Consider the following 16,361-nt stretch of genomic DNA (forward strand, 5'->3'; position numbering starts at 1 on the left):
GGCTGGAGCCAAAAGCCCAGCAGTCACTTTTCTTCCTTCTTTCCCTTGCCCTTACACATCCAATCCATGTCTTGTCAACAAAGTCTACAAAGTATATCCAAATTAGTGACTTTCTTTTTAGCTCTAGGAGTATCAGGCAAGTATCAGGATTACTTTATCAGTCTCTAAAATTGATCAATCTCAGAAGGAGCCAAAATGATCACTTATGAAATGCAAATCAAATTATTTTACTCTTCTGATTAAAACCATCTAAGGGTTCACAACTATACTGGAAACTTCAAACTCCTGGTATATAAGTGGGGTAACTATAAATCTTGGTATATCTGGGAAATTCTGGGTTTGTGCCTACTTTCCTGGTGTAATTATTAAGAATATCCCCTTCGGGGCGCCTGGGTGGCTCAGTCGGTTAAGCGTCCGACTTCAGCTCAGGTCGTGATCTCACAGTCTGTGAGTTCAAGCCCAGCGTTGGGCTCTGTGCTGACAGCTCAGAGCCTGGAGCCTGCTTCAGATTCTGTGTCTTGCTGTCCCTCTGCCCCTCCCATGCTCATGCTCTGTCTCTCTCTGTCTCAAATCTAAATAAAAACATTAAAAATTTTTAAAAAAGAACATCCCCTTTAATTTTTTTTCCCTTTTTTAATTTCAGAGAGAGCGCGCGTGCGCACATGAACTGGGGGAGGGGCAGAGAGAGGGAGAGACAGAATCACAAGCAGACTCTGCGCCACCAGAGCAGAGCCTGACACGGGGCTTGAACTCCCAAACTGTGAGATCATGACCTGAGCTGAGACCAAGAGTCCGCTTACCTGACTGAGCCACCCAGGAGCCTCTTTCATCCCTTTCAATTACTAAATATGTCTTTGGTTTGGACAATGCATTACAAGGTGACACATATAAGGCCCTGGGTCATAGGGATCCTACCTATCTTTCTAATTTTATTTCTTGCCTCTCTTCTCAGCTTACTCTGATGCAGACTCAAAAGCCTTTTTTTCTTTTCTGTTATTCAAACAAATGAAGTTTGTTCCTGCTTTTGCCAGTTGCATTTTCTTTTTTTCTCTTATGTCTTTTTTGTGGATGACTCCTTCTCACCATGCAGGACTCGGCTCAAATAGCATCTCTTTCCATCTTCTTATCCTATGCTCAACTATTCACAGACCCTTTACATTTTTTCCACAGCGCTTATCATCAGAAATTATCTTTTAAATTCATTTTTTGTCTCTCTGATTCCCATATTTAAGGTTAGGACATCAGAGTTCTTGTCTGTCTTATTGCTACTTCCTTCTGAGGTACATGGTACATAGCTGGCTCTCAGTGCATTTTTTGGAAGGAATGAAAAGATTATTAGTTAATATGGACAAAAATTGATCTGCTTTGTATCAAATATGAATTTGAACTGTGTCCAGTACCCTGATATAGATATATTTCCTCTCCATGGCTGCGTAGATGGTGGACAAATGAAAATGAGTGTGAACAATGCACATTTAAGATGCTTCCAAAAGAGCTGTTTACAGGATTTGATCAAATCATCCCTGGTGAGACAATATATGGTAGATTTAATTTGGTGGGAAATAAGTTGCTTATGTACCCAGGCCCATAGAAACAGGTTCCAAGAAATTCTTCATGACAAACTATTCACATTTACTGGACTTATTCTTCCAGCTTAGGTTCTGACTTCTATAATTCTGATTTCTTTATCCAGGCTCTAGAAGTAGTGGAGCTTGGTAGTTAAGAGCATAAACTTTACAGCCAGTTAACCTTGTGTTTCACTCCTGTTTTCTACTTCCTAGCTGTGAGATCCAGGAAATTTAATTCAACTTTGAATCTCTGAAGCTTCATTTTTAAATTGGGAAAAATACCCACTCAACAGTGGTGTTAATCATTAAATGAGATAATGTAAATAGAGTCCGGAGCATTCAACATAGTGTCTGGCATATGATAAAGGATGCTGTTTTGTTCATGGCTGTATTGCTATCACACGGAGCAGGGCCTTACACATACGAGAAGCTCAGTAAGTACTAGACAAATGAAAAAAAAATTACTGAAGGAAAGCAGCTATTATTTTTTAAGAACATTAGTAAAAAATATGTGTTTGAAAACAAAGATATATCCAACTGGGTCTCCTCTGGGCTGTTGGATTGCTACAGACCCCAAATAGTGAGTAAGATCCAATAGGAGAGGCCTGATGAAAAACAGGAAGAATATAATCTCTTACAAAGGATTCATTCTTTTCACCACCAAGCAGTTAATGAATATTATTTGCTAGGTGCACTGGTAGGTGCCGTAGATGCCAAGTAGATGTGGCATGATTCTGTCCTTGGAGATGTCAGTTGAGAAGGAAAACAGTAGGCTCTGAAAGGCTGAGAAATTAAGTCTGATCCTATTCTATCTGATTATTTTCTTCCTGTTTCTCTTTCTATCTCTTTTTCCAAGTATTTCTTTTCCTTCCTTCCTTCCTTCCTTCCTTCCTTCCTTCCTTCCTTCCTTCCTTCCTTCCTTCCTTCTTTCCTTCCTTCCTTCCTTCCTTCCTTCCTTCCTTCCTTCCTTCCTTCCTTCCTTCCTTCCTTCCTTCCTAAATAGGCTTCATGCCCAGCATGTAGCCCAACATGGGTCTTGAACTCACAACCCTGAGATCAAGACCTGAGTGAGCTGAGATCAAAAGTCAGGAGCTTAATTGACTGAGCCACCCAGGAGCACCGCCCCCCCCCCCCCCCCCCGCCTGAGTTGGTAGAGTTTTCTCTAAAGTTTTCTACCTGACAGCCAACCCCCTTTCTCTCACTGTGTATATCTCCTTCCAGGAATTATCAGTTGGGGATGGTGATGGAGAAGCTGGAAGGTAACAGGAGACATGATCTCATAGATGAAATGCTTAGAGTCCAATAGGGAATGTACCACAAACAGACAAAGGTACACAAACAGAGAAATCAAAGGGATTAACGAAACACTTTCATGTGTGGTGATTGATACGGTTTTCCTTTTACACATTAAACAATCTGTGGAAGTAATTTGTCTACTTTTCTAGATATATCACATGCTTACTGGTTGGAACAAAGAAAGTTTTACCATATTTGGTCCCATCTCTCAAAGGTCCTTTCTATGGATCCAGCTGCAACATAATTTTGACTATCTGTTATTAACGGGTATTGGTAAACATAGAGGTTAAACTGAGGAGTTGACCAAAGTACTAGCCTAAATCAACTGAAAGCAAAGAGCATGATTAAAGAACATCTCCAGGCAGCTCTGTACAACAAGCTAGCAGGCTTTTTGCCTACTGTAGTAGTAAGAAATCTCCTGAAGCATTTAAACTCCATGAGGTCAGGGGTTTTAAGGAAACTGGAATGGACTGGGTGGTAATGCTTAATGTATAATATGCATGCATAACAAGTGCACAAAAGTTAGTCTTCATTAGACTAGATTTTTCCTTCAGGAAGTATGAGTGTAAAAGAACTGAAACTGCTCATATACTGTAAAGGGCAGAATACTCTCTAAGATAAATACCAATATTCTAGAACTTTTTACATCTGGAAGTGATCTAAGAGATAAGTATGAAAAATGAACTTAATGAAGGTAAATGGCCATATAACCTTTAAAAAGGTCCTCTAACAAATGTAACAGCAGAACTCCGGATTTTGGCTATAGTCCTGTGAAGTAGCATGCACTAATGCTCAGTACCCTGACAGAGTTTGTCCCCGTGTTGATGTCCTCACTCCAGGGAGCTGAGTGTATTTTAATTCCTGCCTCTTCTCTGCCCCAGATCACTGCAGTTTATAAGGCCACACTCAGCCCCAACAATCTGAACCCTTCAGTGTCCAGCAAAGAATCAGGAAATAAGTTGAAAGGTCTCTGAACATATGGCATAAATATAACACAGTTATCTGATGAAATTCTCTTAAATAAGGATTCTACTTCATTTTCTATTCAACACCCATTTACTATTATTTTAGACAAAATTCTAACAATGTTTACTTGGCATATCAATCAATAGCAGGTCAAAACTCACACGTGAAATGTGGAGATGGGGAAACAGAGTTGATCTGGTGAAGGCAGCAATAAATGATGGCTAGAGAGACAATATTCATACAAGAAAGAAGGAAACATTCTAAAAACGATAGCAATCTGGAATCATCTTGTATCAAGGGGAACTAACACTAATAATGTATTAGAAACTTAAAAACAGCATTTTATTATAAACTTCAACAATAATTAGTATTCAAAATGATGACTCTTGAGTCATTAAGCTAAGAAAAAAATATTCCATATGTTCTGTTTAAGAAGGTAGAGAAGTATATACTAATTTTTAGAGTTATCTTTATTGAAATTCCTTAAAATGTTTGAAGTGGTAATTTGGGGTTTTAGTTTCTTAAAATGAGAAAGGCTTTGAGTTTCTGAAAATTTTATTTATGGGTAACCTCATTTATTCCAATTCTACATAAGCATGAACTTCCCATATTAATCTTTGAGAAACTATTGTATCTTTGGGCAAATAATCATTTGAAAACCTGCTTTAAGTCTAGGATAGTGTTCCATAAAATTTCTTACGGGTAAGAAGACCATTCTCATACACACTAATGTAGTTGGTGGAACATTCACAGTGACAATCTTTTAACTGTATACTTGGGAGAAGGGCTTACGAAAAAGTCTGACACTGAGGCTGAGTCAGGGACCGTATGTTTGATTTCTTTATCCTGGTCCCACAGACATAGGGCTGGGTAGATAAAGATCATTTTCTAATAATTGGCTATAGTTAACCTCATAAACATAGTCACAGTTATAAAGTTTCTTTCCACGTACCACTCTCCAAGATAAAAATAAAAGTCATTGGCAATCCTATTCCAGGACTGAGCTAATAGTAAGGTCAAACTGTAGCAACTGAGTACAGAGATGGAGAGGAGGCAGATTCAAGGCTTGGTAACTACAGTATGTCATAACCAAGGGAAGCACTCCTGGAGGGAGGTGAACATCATGTTGGGGTTTGAGAGTCTAAAGAGGTGGGATTTGACAGAGAACAAGAGGAATAGTGTTGTATGTGAGTACTATGATTGATATTTACAAATAAGAATGAGCAGCTTATGTTGAGAAATAAGGAATTTGGTAACATGTTGGAGGTCATGTAAGGCTATAGGTAGCTTATTCTGTGGCTCCTATGGTACCGGTAACAAGAAAGAGTGGGAGCTTGGCAGAATGAAAAGGGCGTATAAGTTTCCAGATTAGAAAAACCAGAGTTAAAATCCTACATCTTCCATGTACTAATTCCTACGTGTCAAAAATACATGACCTCCTTGAACTTCGGATCAATCACAACATGGGGATAATAACATCTGCCTCACAAGGTAGGTATCATGCATGTAAAGTGCCTGGCATAAACAGACACTCAAAAAATAAGGACAGTAATGTAAATAATATTTGAAAAACATTTCTTTGTTGTGAGTAGGCTAGGTTAGGATGAAAAAAAGAGAGGGGCCATTGAAGTAAACAGGTGTGTGAAGGTGTTGGCTGAAGAAAGGTCTGGATTCAGAGATCTATTAGGAAGTAAGAATCATTAGGACTTATTGAAAAGAAAATTTTAAACAAACATTTGGTTGCCATGGTGACAGCAGTCCTCACATCCACTTAACACCCTAAATGCAGCCTGCCTTTCACATTTCCTGGTTGGTAAGAAAACGGATGGTTTTCCTCACACTGTTAAACGATGTGTTACTAGATCAAAATGAGCTTCTTCATTAAATTACCAGTGTTTCATCCACCTGCTCACAAAATGAAGCTACGGTGCAGTGCAGACCCAGAGTGGGTCTGCTGCATTCAAACTACTATAAAATCTTTATTTCTTTCTGACCCACACAATCCATGCACCTGAGAAAATCATGGCATCCAACCTTGGGCAATCCACTTAAGCTCACTTAACCTCAGTTTCTTCGGTATAGCATGAGGGTGTTCCAAGAGATAAACTAGTTTATTTTCCAGCTCTAAAATTTTGTAATTTTAAGCACTGGTAAAATGAGGGCTAAATAGAATATATAATTCAGGCATGTTGAGGAATGTATGAATAGGCCCTTTTAGCCCTTGTGTGCTACAGACCCAACAGAACCTCATTAGAAAGACCACAAAGGATCAGCTAGTGCTACCAGCTCCATTTCAAGCTCAAGAACAAGATCAGGGCTGATCTGGTTGGGGATTCATGAGGAAAGAACATACTGGATAATGAATGTATCTGACTCTTCTCATGAGAATTAGAACTTCAGAGGTAGGTGACTTTTGATCTGAATTTTGAAGAATGACCAAAGGTAAAGAGAATTAAAAACAGAGGGAGCAGCACAAAAAGAGGCCATGAGGTGAGAAATGAAGTCTCCAGCCATGACCAAAGGTGAACAGAGACCACTGGCTCTGGCAAGGCCACAGGATAATTTAAATGGCAACACACTGGCCTTATTCTAAATGACCTCTCCTCAGCAATACTTAGATCAACCCTGATTTTTTTCTGCAGTCAAGATGAGATCCATTGTCATGGCTAATAACAATTACCTGGAAGGGTTGCGTTCAAATTTTAAAGGGATATATTATGGGTCCAGTTTGTAGTCTGACACATAGTAGATGTTGGAAAAAAATACCATTTCTTTTCTTGTTTATAACAATGTTTCTGGGGTCAGTGACTGGAATAAGGTTGATGCTCAGTAAAAAAATTATTGAATGAATAAATCATAAGAGCATCAGGCTGGGTCATGACTTCAGTGATAGTAGGGACACCTACCATTTGAAGGAGTGAAGGCTACTCCATAATCAGAGAACAAGTGAGCAAAGACACAGTTTATGGGTGTTGTGGACTCTGTGCGTGGGGCCCCCAGGAACTGTAGGGTATGTTCATACGGTGGCCCTGGAGGTACAATAAATAGTCCTAATAGTTTTGAGCCATCTAAAGATACACTAAGGGCTTGGGGAGCTAAAGCTAGAGGATACTTATCTATTGGTTTTATTGAACTTTATTTCTTGGGGCGCTTGAGTGGTTTAGTCGGTTAAGCATCTGACTTTGGCTCAGGGCATCATCTCATGGTTTGTGAGTTTGAGCCCTGCATTGGGCTCTCTGCTGTCAGCCGAGCCTGCTTCAGATCCTCTATCCCCCATCCCTCTCTGCCCCTCCCCTGCTTGCGCTCTCTCTCTTTAAAATAAATAAAAACATTTTCAAAAAAGAACTTTATTTCTTCAAAGATCCTTCTACTCTGGAGTGATCTGGGATTATGTTTGCTATAATTCTATCATGCATTGGAATTTGAGAATCAAATGTATCTTTAAGGTGTATAAATTGTGTTTTTTCCTTGCACATCTGGCCATCTCCTCCAACCTGCCAGCACAAGCAGTCTCGTGACTCTGGGAGGCAAAGGAGGAGGAGGAAGCTGTTTGATAGAATACAATTAGGAAATGTAATTAACATTGTAAATCTTCTCCAGTTTCTATTCCACTTCTCTCCTTTTCTTTCAAAGAACCACAATTTTCACACACTTCCTTCCTGCTCTGCCTCCTTTTCCCAGTGATGTGATTAAACCAAATTTCACCATGTTGAATGAGGGTGGAGGAAGGAACAGGCAAAGGAAGGTTCTGCCACAGCACCTGGTTGAACTCCTGGATTTTTACATACATTTTCATTATTGATTATTTTCCACCATCTCCACTGGAAGACAGAGAAAATGCTTACCAGGTGCCCTTTAGCAGGACCTGCTCATATTTCTGCAGGAAGGAAGGAATACACTTTTCAATAATATATTTTCAGTAATACAATATCATATTAAGCATTGTGCTTGGCCATAGCACAAAGTCCAGGTGAAACTTTGCTGAAGTCAGGGCAGAAAGGGGCAGAGAACATGGCAGTGTTAGAGATGGAATGATTACAAACCCCAATGAGCATTAGTGATCAATAGTCACCATGCAGAGCTACTATTGCCAGGGATGCAATTTAATAGTGCCATGTTTCTACTCAGTGGGGAACCACTGTCAGCTCCCAATCTGGGTGGGAAGTAACTCTGCCTGCCAAAATGGTTTAGCTTTTATCCTATCCAACACAACCTTGGATTTAGCTACTAGAAGCCACAAAGTGCTCAGGTTGTAGAAAAGAGCTGAGACCTTAAAACAGCCTTTCCTGGATTTAACAAATCAAATTTCATATCTACGGGTATAATAAGCTGCCTGAAACAAAGAGGGGACAGTCCGTTGTAGACACTGGGACAAGAGCAACCTGGGGCATAAGAAGAGAATACAAATCTAATAAGAACTCTTCCCTTTATAATACTGGTTAAGAGATACCTTAAACTTTTTGCTGAGAGGAACTGGTGACTTATTCTCAAACCTTGATGACTGTTTATAGATAGTGGCATAGAAACTTGTGTAATAAACTATGCAGCTCTCCTTAGAGTGTTTGAAGCTTTTAAATACCTTCCTAAAATTCCTAATTAAGGACATCCCTCTCAGTATCATTGTACATAGACACTTGGACTGGAGGAACTTGGCTTCTCTATTTAAGAAACTACCTTACTTTACATGGTTTCACCCCCCGTTGTGTATTGACTTTTTGTGATTTCAAACCAATGTTTTGAAAGCTTGTTTTTGTTTTGTTTTTTTTTTTAAGTAGGCTACATGCCCAGTGTGGAACCCAATGTGGGGTTTGAAATCACCAGCCTGAGGTCAAGACCTGAGTTGAGATCAAGAATTCAACCAAACCACCCAGGCACCCCTGAAAGCTTGTTTTGGACAGCACTGTTTGTAGTTTGAATTTGTTTTGAATAACTTGTTTCAACGAAATTGTTCTGCAGTTAGATATTAAGACTTTCTTGCCAAACGCTTGCACATGGAGTAGAGAACCATTATATCACTGATAGTGGAGTAATGGCAAGGGTGTCCATCACGTGATGGACTTTCAAACTTTAAAAACCAAGGTTTGACCAGTAACTCGAGAGTGTTGGGTTTGGGCTACTCTTGGCTAATCTAAATAGATTTTGTCTGTAGATTTTGAGACACCTCCTCCTGCCATGGCCAGGCTACTCTTGGTTGGCAGTGCCATTAAACTGTGCAGCAGTGTCAGGAAGGGACAGGTGTTTCTGACTTGGCAAGGCTACTTGTCATAGGCAGTGGTATAAGCTGTGTCCCTTGAGTAATAACCTTCGTAGAAGCCCATCTTGTCTGTAATATTGGTGCTGCCTCCTGCTAGCTACATGGTCCTAGCTCCTACTAGGCCAGCAACTGATACCCAGATTTTAGTTGGAAGGGTTGACTACCAAGAACAAACTCGTAGAAAGGAATACCTCAGCTAAATGTGGATTTTATTTCATTCATCTCCTCTTTGCCTGGAGCAATATTGTAATTATTCTATCATTGACTTGGTATCTCTTTATTGGCATATTAAAAGATGTTATCTGGTATGCTATTGGTTTGTGAACTATTATTGTAAATTATAATTCCCACAGTGAACCTATGTGAAGCAAATTACTGGCAAAGACAATCTTAGTCTCTCAGCATAATTCGCTATAAACAAAACAACCTTAGCTCCCCCATGTCTGTTCTTCATATAGTAGTCAGAAATCTTACTGAGGCTAAGTGACACCATAGCTCACTTCTGACCAAAAGCCATCAATGGTTTCACAAGTCAATCCGAGTAAAACTAAAAGCTCTTTCCATGGCCTGAGGGCTCTAGAAGATCCGGCCATCTTCTAACACTCTCATCAGAGAGGCCCTTTCTGACCACCCTTGTACAGCAACTCTGCCCCACTGCCACTTACTGTCCTTTATTCTGCCTCTGTTTCACAAAGCATTTCATTCATTGGACATATTACATATTTCCATTATTACCTGCCTCCCTTTTCTACAAAGTAGCCCTATATGGTGGGGACAGATTATGCTCTAAAACATCCAGAAGAGTGCCTGGTAAAAAGGAGAATTCAATAGAGTTAGATGAAATGGTGGATTTAAGATTCCTGTTCTATGAGTGGATGGGGTAGGTAACGACTTCCATCACAAAATGTTTTTATTCATTATTTTTCTCTGGATGTGCAATATATCATACATACCTGCTACTCTGTAGATAGAGAGACTATAAGTTAAACATCTGACCTGCACTGACAAAAGCCTGACTGGGCATAATTTTCTGCTTCTGATTATAGACTCTTTTGTAGATTGGTATTTGATAAGTGACTGTACTTGTAAAGCATCCTTTACTTACCATGGGGTGTGGGACTGTGCATAGAGTATTTAAAAATTTAAAGGCACTCTAAAGACATGAGTAAAACTGATACTCAGTAAAATCTCTGGTTTAGTGAATTAAATTTACAGAAAGACTGAATTTGATATATGCCATGGTATAGTCTTTTATGATACTATCCTATTTTATTCAAGTTCAAGATTGAAGAAAAGAGTAAAGGAAAACTATCTCATTCATTTTTTTAAAAAAAACATGAAGGTGATTCACTTAGGAAATTTAATTATTAGGGTAAGAAATTTAAAACATGGAAGAAACTGGGTTCTTAGCAATCAAGTGGATAACAAACAGCTGCTTGTGTGCAAGATTACAGCATGCTGGGATAAATGACACTTGGCAACTTTAAATTGTACAAGAAGTTCACATTTATTATCTCATTTCATTTTCAAAATATTCCTGTTGGGTTGATATTATTATACACCTTTTTTTATATGGACAAAGAAATGAGTTCAGAAATGTTAAGAAACTTACCCAAAGTAATGGAGCCAGAAGGCAGCAGAGCCAGGCTTCTAATGAAACTACACTCACTTAAGTTCCTGTAGACTTTTCTTTCCCTCTTAACCTTCCCCAGCAGAAACAATGCTTCAAATTTTACTAGCCAGGACAAAAAAACTTTAAATTGTTTTCATGGCCTTAGATTTCAAAGCCAAGAGATGAGTAACTATATTTCCTTGAAAAAATTTTTTAGAAATTAGGAAATCAGTTACCTGATTTATAGGAAACTGTTTAATGCAGTCTACTATAGTGAAGGAGGAGAATATTTTAAACATTCACATTTAAAAGTCAACTGCATATTCTCTTCACTATATAAGAGCATGTTAATAATAATTAAATTAGTAAAGTGCAAAAAGGAACACATTTAACTCAATGGTACCTTTAGAACTATAATGAATTCCTAAAACTTACAACAGATGCAGGTATATTGCTAGAATGTCATGGGGCTGAAAACCTTCTCCTTTTTTATTCATTTTTTAAAATTTTTTTTGAGGGGAGGGGCAGAGAGAGGGAGAAAGAGAATCCTGAGCAGGCTCCAGGCTCTGAACTGTCAGCACAGAGCCTAATGCGGGGCTTAAACTCAGGAACTATGAGATTATGACCTGAGCTGAAATCGAGAGTTGGAAGCTCAACTGACCAAGCCACCCAGAAGCTCCCTGAAAAGTTTCTCCTTATCTTTTGCAACTTCCAAACATTAAAATACAGTAAGACACAAGTGGTAAAATTCAATTATACCCCAAATATGGATTTTTTTCACTAGTTCCATCTAAGAGGAGAAAAATGGCCTAGAAATTTCCTGAAATAACATTGATTGCAACTGTTCCTTTTGAATAAGGCCAAGAGAGTCATTGTTTAGCTCTCCATGCATTTTAATAAAAGTTGTTAACAAGACAGATTTGACAAGATTATAAATTTTAAAAGCCTTAAGCATATTTTTGTCATAAGTATCATATTAAAAATTTCTTTAATTCAACTACGTAAATATTTTGAGATTTCAACTCTGTAAGCCAAAAGTTGAACTCCCATATTGAAAAGAAATTCTCTTTATTTCTTTTTAGTATATTCCAAGAACAGTAACACTCCAACATAATTCAAGACAAGGAACACTGGACTAAGAGTTGATTAAAGATTTAAAATATAGTTCTGGATCTCCTATTAACCAGCTGGATGGACATAAGTGATTTTTTTTTAACATTCCTTGGCCTTCATTTTCTAGATGATAAAATTAAAGGATTAAATTGAACTTTCTAGCAATTCTAAAATATGATCACATGATCTAGACATGAGTGTTCTCAAAATTCTACTCCAAACACACACCAGAATTTTTAAGTTAATATGAAAAGTCTTCTGACCTATTGTAAGTTCAAGCATTTTACTCTGAGAAAAAGATCTCAGGTCATTATTTAGGACATTGATTTTATTTGTACACAATTCTCTCAGTGTAAATATTCTTTTAGAAACCTAAAAGCAACAAATTGGAAAGGTAAGGAATGCAGGAAGCATGTGTACTTATAATGGAAGAGTAATGGACAGAAATAAAAATTTGCTTTTTAAATTTATTATAACAACTGATGGTCATAAAGATCACCACTATTAAGAAAAGGTTAAATTATTCAGTAGTTTTACTTAAAAAACCAGGGACATGCATAATATTTGATAAGTGTTTCTATTTAAAATTTTTTAAGTAGGAAATTAGGCACATAAATATGTTTTGAAACTTATTAACATAGAGTTTTTTTCAGACTATTCTTTTTTTATTTTAATTTTTTTTTTAACGTTTATTTATTTTTGAGACAGAGACAGAGCATGAACGGGGGAGGGTCAGAGAGAGGGAGACACAGAATCCGAAACAGGCTCCAGGCTCTGAGCTGTCAGCACAGAGCCCGACGCGGGGCTTGAACTCACGGACTGTGAGATCATGACCTGAGCTGAAGTCGGCCGCTTAACCGACTGAGCCACCCAGGCGCCCCATTCAGACTATTCTTAATAAATAATGTGTTATTTGTCTGAAATCTTGATTTTTAAGAAGCAGAAATTCTGACTTTCTCAATTGTGATGAAATGTGAAATTCCATTTTAAGGAGCTCCTTTCCACTTCTCTGTGTATAAAAATGAGAGGATGTTAGCATGGCCATGGTTCTTTCTCACTTTCTGCAGTTGAAGGCCTTGTCTAACTATCAAGCTTGTGAAGGACTAAAGGCAATGAACACACAGAATAGCTCAGACACAAGGCAAAGTCCAAGGTTACAAGAAATTAACCTGTTTGTAATCAGGAATCTTTTTTTTTTTCTTTAGGTTATCAGTCAGGGATCCAGGAGGAAACAGGTGGCACACACAAATTAGACTATTTCCAGAGGGCTTACTGAATAGACTATCTACAGAGATGTGAGCAGGGGTAGAAAACCACCAGAGATGGTACTGCACCCGGCTGCTGGGAAGGGGGGAGGCCATGATGACCTACTTCTAAGTCTGAAAGGACAAGGGAGGGAGGACCATTACCTGGACTTGGAAGGAAAAAATGGTGAAAAGCAAAGGCTGCTTTGAGAGAAATTGTGCCCTCAGGTGAAGGACACGGCCAGCCTGAGGCATCCTCTCAAGAGAAAGATGAGAGAATACACATCCAAATGACATTCTCCTCCTGCCCTAATGTCTCTTGCCAGAACTCCGAGAACAGTGTCAACAGTGTCGGTAGCCCTAATAGGCCAGCCCCCTGAGGTACCAGACAGGGTGGAGAATAGTAGAGAATGAACCTAAAGGGACACATGGACTACATCTAGCATCTTTAGCTCCTGAAGTTTTACAAGATGCACTTTTTAATAAGCACATGTACAGGTTGGTGAAGGAACAAAGAGGAGAAGTGCCCAGTGTAAAAGGAAGAATCAAGTCAGGGTGCAGATGAGAGGCGTGTGATGTAACATTATAAGTGTATACTTCATTTAAAAATCATATACTCACTGAATCACACCATACAGTAACTAAAAAGATTTAAATTAACTCTTACACAAAACTTTCCACCCTAAATAGAAAAGTGTACCACCTAAAACTATCTCCAACCATAATATTAAGACATAACCATTTTTTGCACCAAGATCTCTATTCCTACTTAATATGTAAGTGACATCAACAACCAAAACCATATCCTGTATCATTCTGTAATAACTTTTTGGCAGCTAACATACAGTGAGCATTTACAAATGCCTGACTCTGTGCTAAGCACTTATTTTATTTACTCTATTCAACAAACTGTGGTTTGCCTTCTCATAATTCCCATTTTATAAATAAGGTAATTAAGGCTTAGAGAGACTTTGTAACTTGCTCAAAGCCATAGATTCATTCAAAGTCATAAGTGACACAGCAGGGATGCAAAGGTTGTTAGTTTGTCCCAGAGCCTAAATTCTTCAGTGATTGGGCTACTCTCCTTCCAATAACAGCCAGAGAGGGTGAGGGAAAGAAGGGGGTGGGGTGGGAAGGGGAGGCCAGGAAAAGGGGAAGAGGAGGGGAATGGGGAAGAGGGAGAGGAAGAGAGCCAAGGATGATAGAGAAGTTAGATAGCATTATAATCTTTACAAGTTGAGCAAGGTAGGAATTTAAATTGGAAATTATGTGGATGCAGTGAATTTAGGCAAAAAAAAATTATCTTGCCTTTTGAGCAACCCCAAATGTTATGACTAAAATATGGTCAGCTTTGGCTACCAATCTGTGATATTCTTTTAATTACTCAAAATGTCTTACTGTGCTCACCCAACAATGCTGTATTTATTTAGAAAGTGTGGGTTCAGTTTTGAATTAAGACTAAAACTGGTGGCATAAATTTAAGTATTGGATATGCATTAACTTTTTTTGCTGTGTGAAACAAAATACTATAATCAATATTACAGGAATCTACTGCTTAAATTGATAATAAAAGGCTAATATAATTGTTATGAGCTATTTTAAGGCCAATTTGCCTGAGGTATTTTATGTAAAATGCAAAGGTAGTCAAAACAGACCAAACACTAAAGCCTTGCTCTCTAAATGTACACAGATGTGACTTAACTGTCAAAGTAATATAAACAACTATGGTGATTTATTGAACTCCAAATATTCATGAGACAAATTTCCTTATTTTTATTTCCTTTTCCTCCATTTTGCCCATCTCTCCACTCTCTTCCCCTGTGGCAACCACCAGTTTGTTGTGTTTTTATGGGTCTGTTCCTGCTTTGTTTCCTTGATTGCGTTAGAGTCCTTTAACAATCTTTTGGAGTTGAGCAGGTGTTAAGGCCAAGAAGAGCCAAGGTTTGGGAACTCACAGAATCTTTTGATAGTCTATGATAGACTCTATTATTTTGAATTTAATTTTAATTTGATTTTATATTGCAGCAAAGATACTTCCTATATATTCTTGCAAAATGATCTGATATCAGACTAAAAGATCTGATAGGTTTATAGGATTTATTTGCATCATGTAAGTTAATAATAAATTAATGGTGGCCCATTAACAGATGTGGTATCTGTGACACTCCAGAGATGAAATAGAAAATTAGGAATGCTTAAGGAGGAGCAGATATGGGTTCACTGTCCCAGTCTGCAGGCCTATGACTATAATTCTGCCTGCTGCACTCCGGAGATGTAGCGGGACAGCCCCTGACCAAAAAGGTCTTCTCTCTCCCACCTTGCCTTTCACCACACTTTTTTCTTTAGAAGAAGGTTGGAATTTTGCCATTCTTTAAAATGTTACTGGCTAACCCATTATTCCATAGTTAGCAAACTTTAAAAGTGAATTGATAGCTAAATGCAAACAAAGCAAAGCAAAACAAAACAAAAACCAGCATTATTTTGATCCTGGGATAGACCCAGGATGCTCAGAAAAATTAAAAATATATCACTAGAAATAAGAAAACAAATTAAAAACAATTTTTTAAACATTTAAAGAAATTTTAGTCACGGACATTAAAATACATTACTTCAAACTCAAGCTCAGCTAGTACATTTAGTACTCTGGTTGGTACAATGAACATAACAGTTTCTTTCAAACTTGACAGATCCTTAGTTAAAAGATAATAGATTCAAGTACTTTATAGCTGTAAACTAGGTCAGTGTGGTTATGTGCATATACCCTTTTTTCCTGTGAGAATTCTTGTCTAGAACATCGTTGGTGCTGAAAAAAAATGTTCATTGAATAGATGAGTAAATAAATATGTAAGATAAAGTTAGTTCTAGTAAAAAAATAAAGACAAGCTTTTCTTTATCTAGCTATACTTTCAGTGGCTTCTTGAGTGTGCATGAGATCACTATATTTAAATATTCAAAATACATCAGTCTTTATACTGATTGACTTTTTGAAAATAAGTGAATTAAAAATTTGAAAAATACACTTTTACATAGCTTAAAAAGTAAATGTGTATAAAGCATACATTGCAAACGTATTCTACCATTTTTGCCAACTTTCTATATTAGTGCAAGAGATGACTGGCTTGCCATATTTCTGATATGTAGTAGGATGATCCCTAAAGTGAAAATTAATTTTTTGTAAAGAAGTAAGGCATACCTTTTTTTTTATTTCCTTTGCCATTCAATCTTAAATTTTAAAAAACCCTGATTCCTGATAAAAATGTTAATTCTTGTATAGACATAATTAGTAATTAAATTGTGAGTACAAAATA

The 16,361-nt window shown here is 37.8% G+C and overlaps 1 protein-coding gene across 7 annotated transcripts in view; it reads right to left on the reverse strand.

Annotated features, from left to right (window-relative positions):
* The window catches only part of SYT10 (synaptotagmin 10), a 66,637-nt gene that overhangs the window by 11,988 nt on the left and 38,288 nt on the right, over positions 1-16,361 (reverse strand). The gene's annotated exons all lie outside the window — the stretch shown is intronic.

This window comes from Panthera tigris, chromosome B4, assembly GCF_018350195.1.
Source record: "Panthera tigris isolate Pti1 chromosome B4, P.tigris_Pti1_mat1.1, whole genome shotgun sequence".
In the NCBI taxonomy this organism is placed as follows: Eukaryota; Metazoa; Chordata; class Mammalia; order Carnivora; family Felidae; genus Panthera; species Panthera tigris.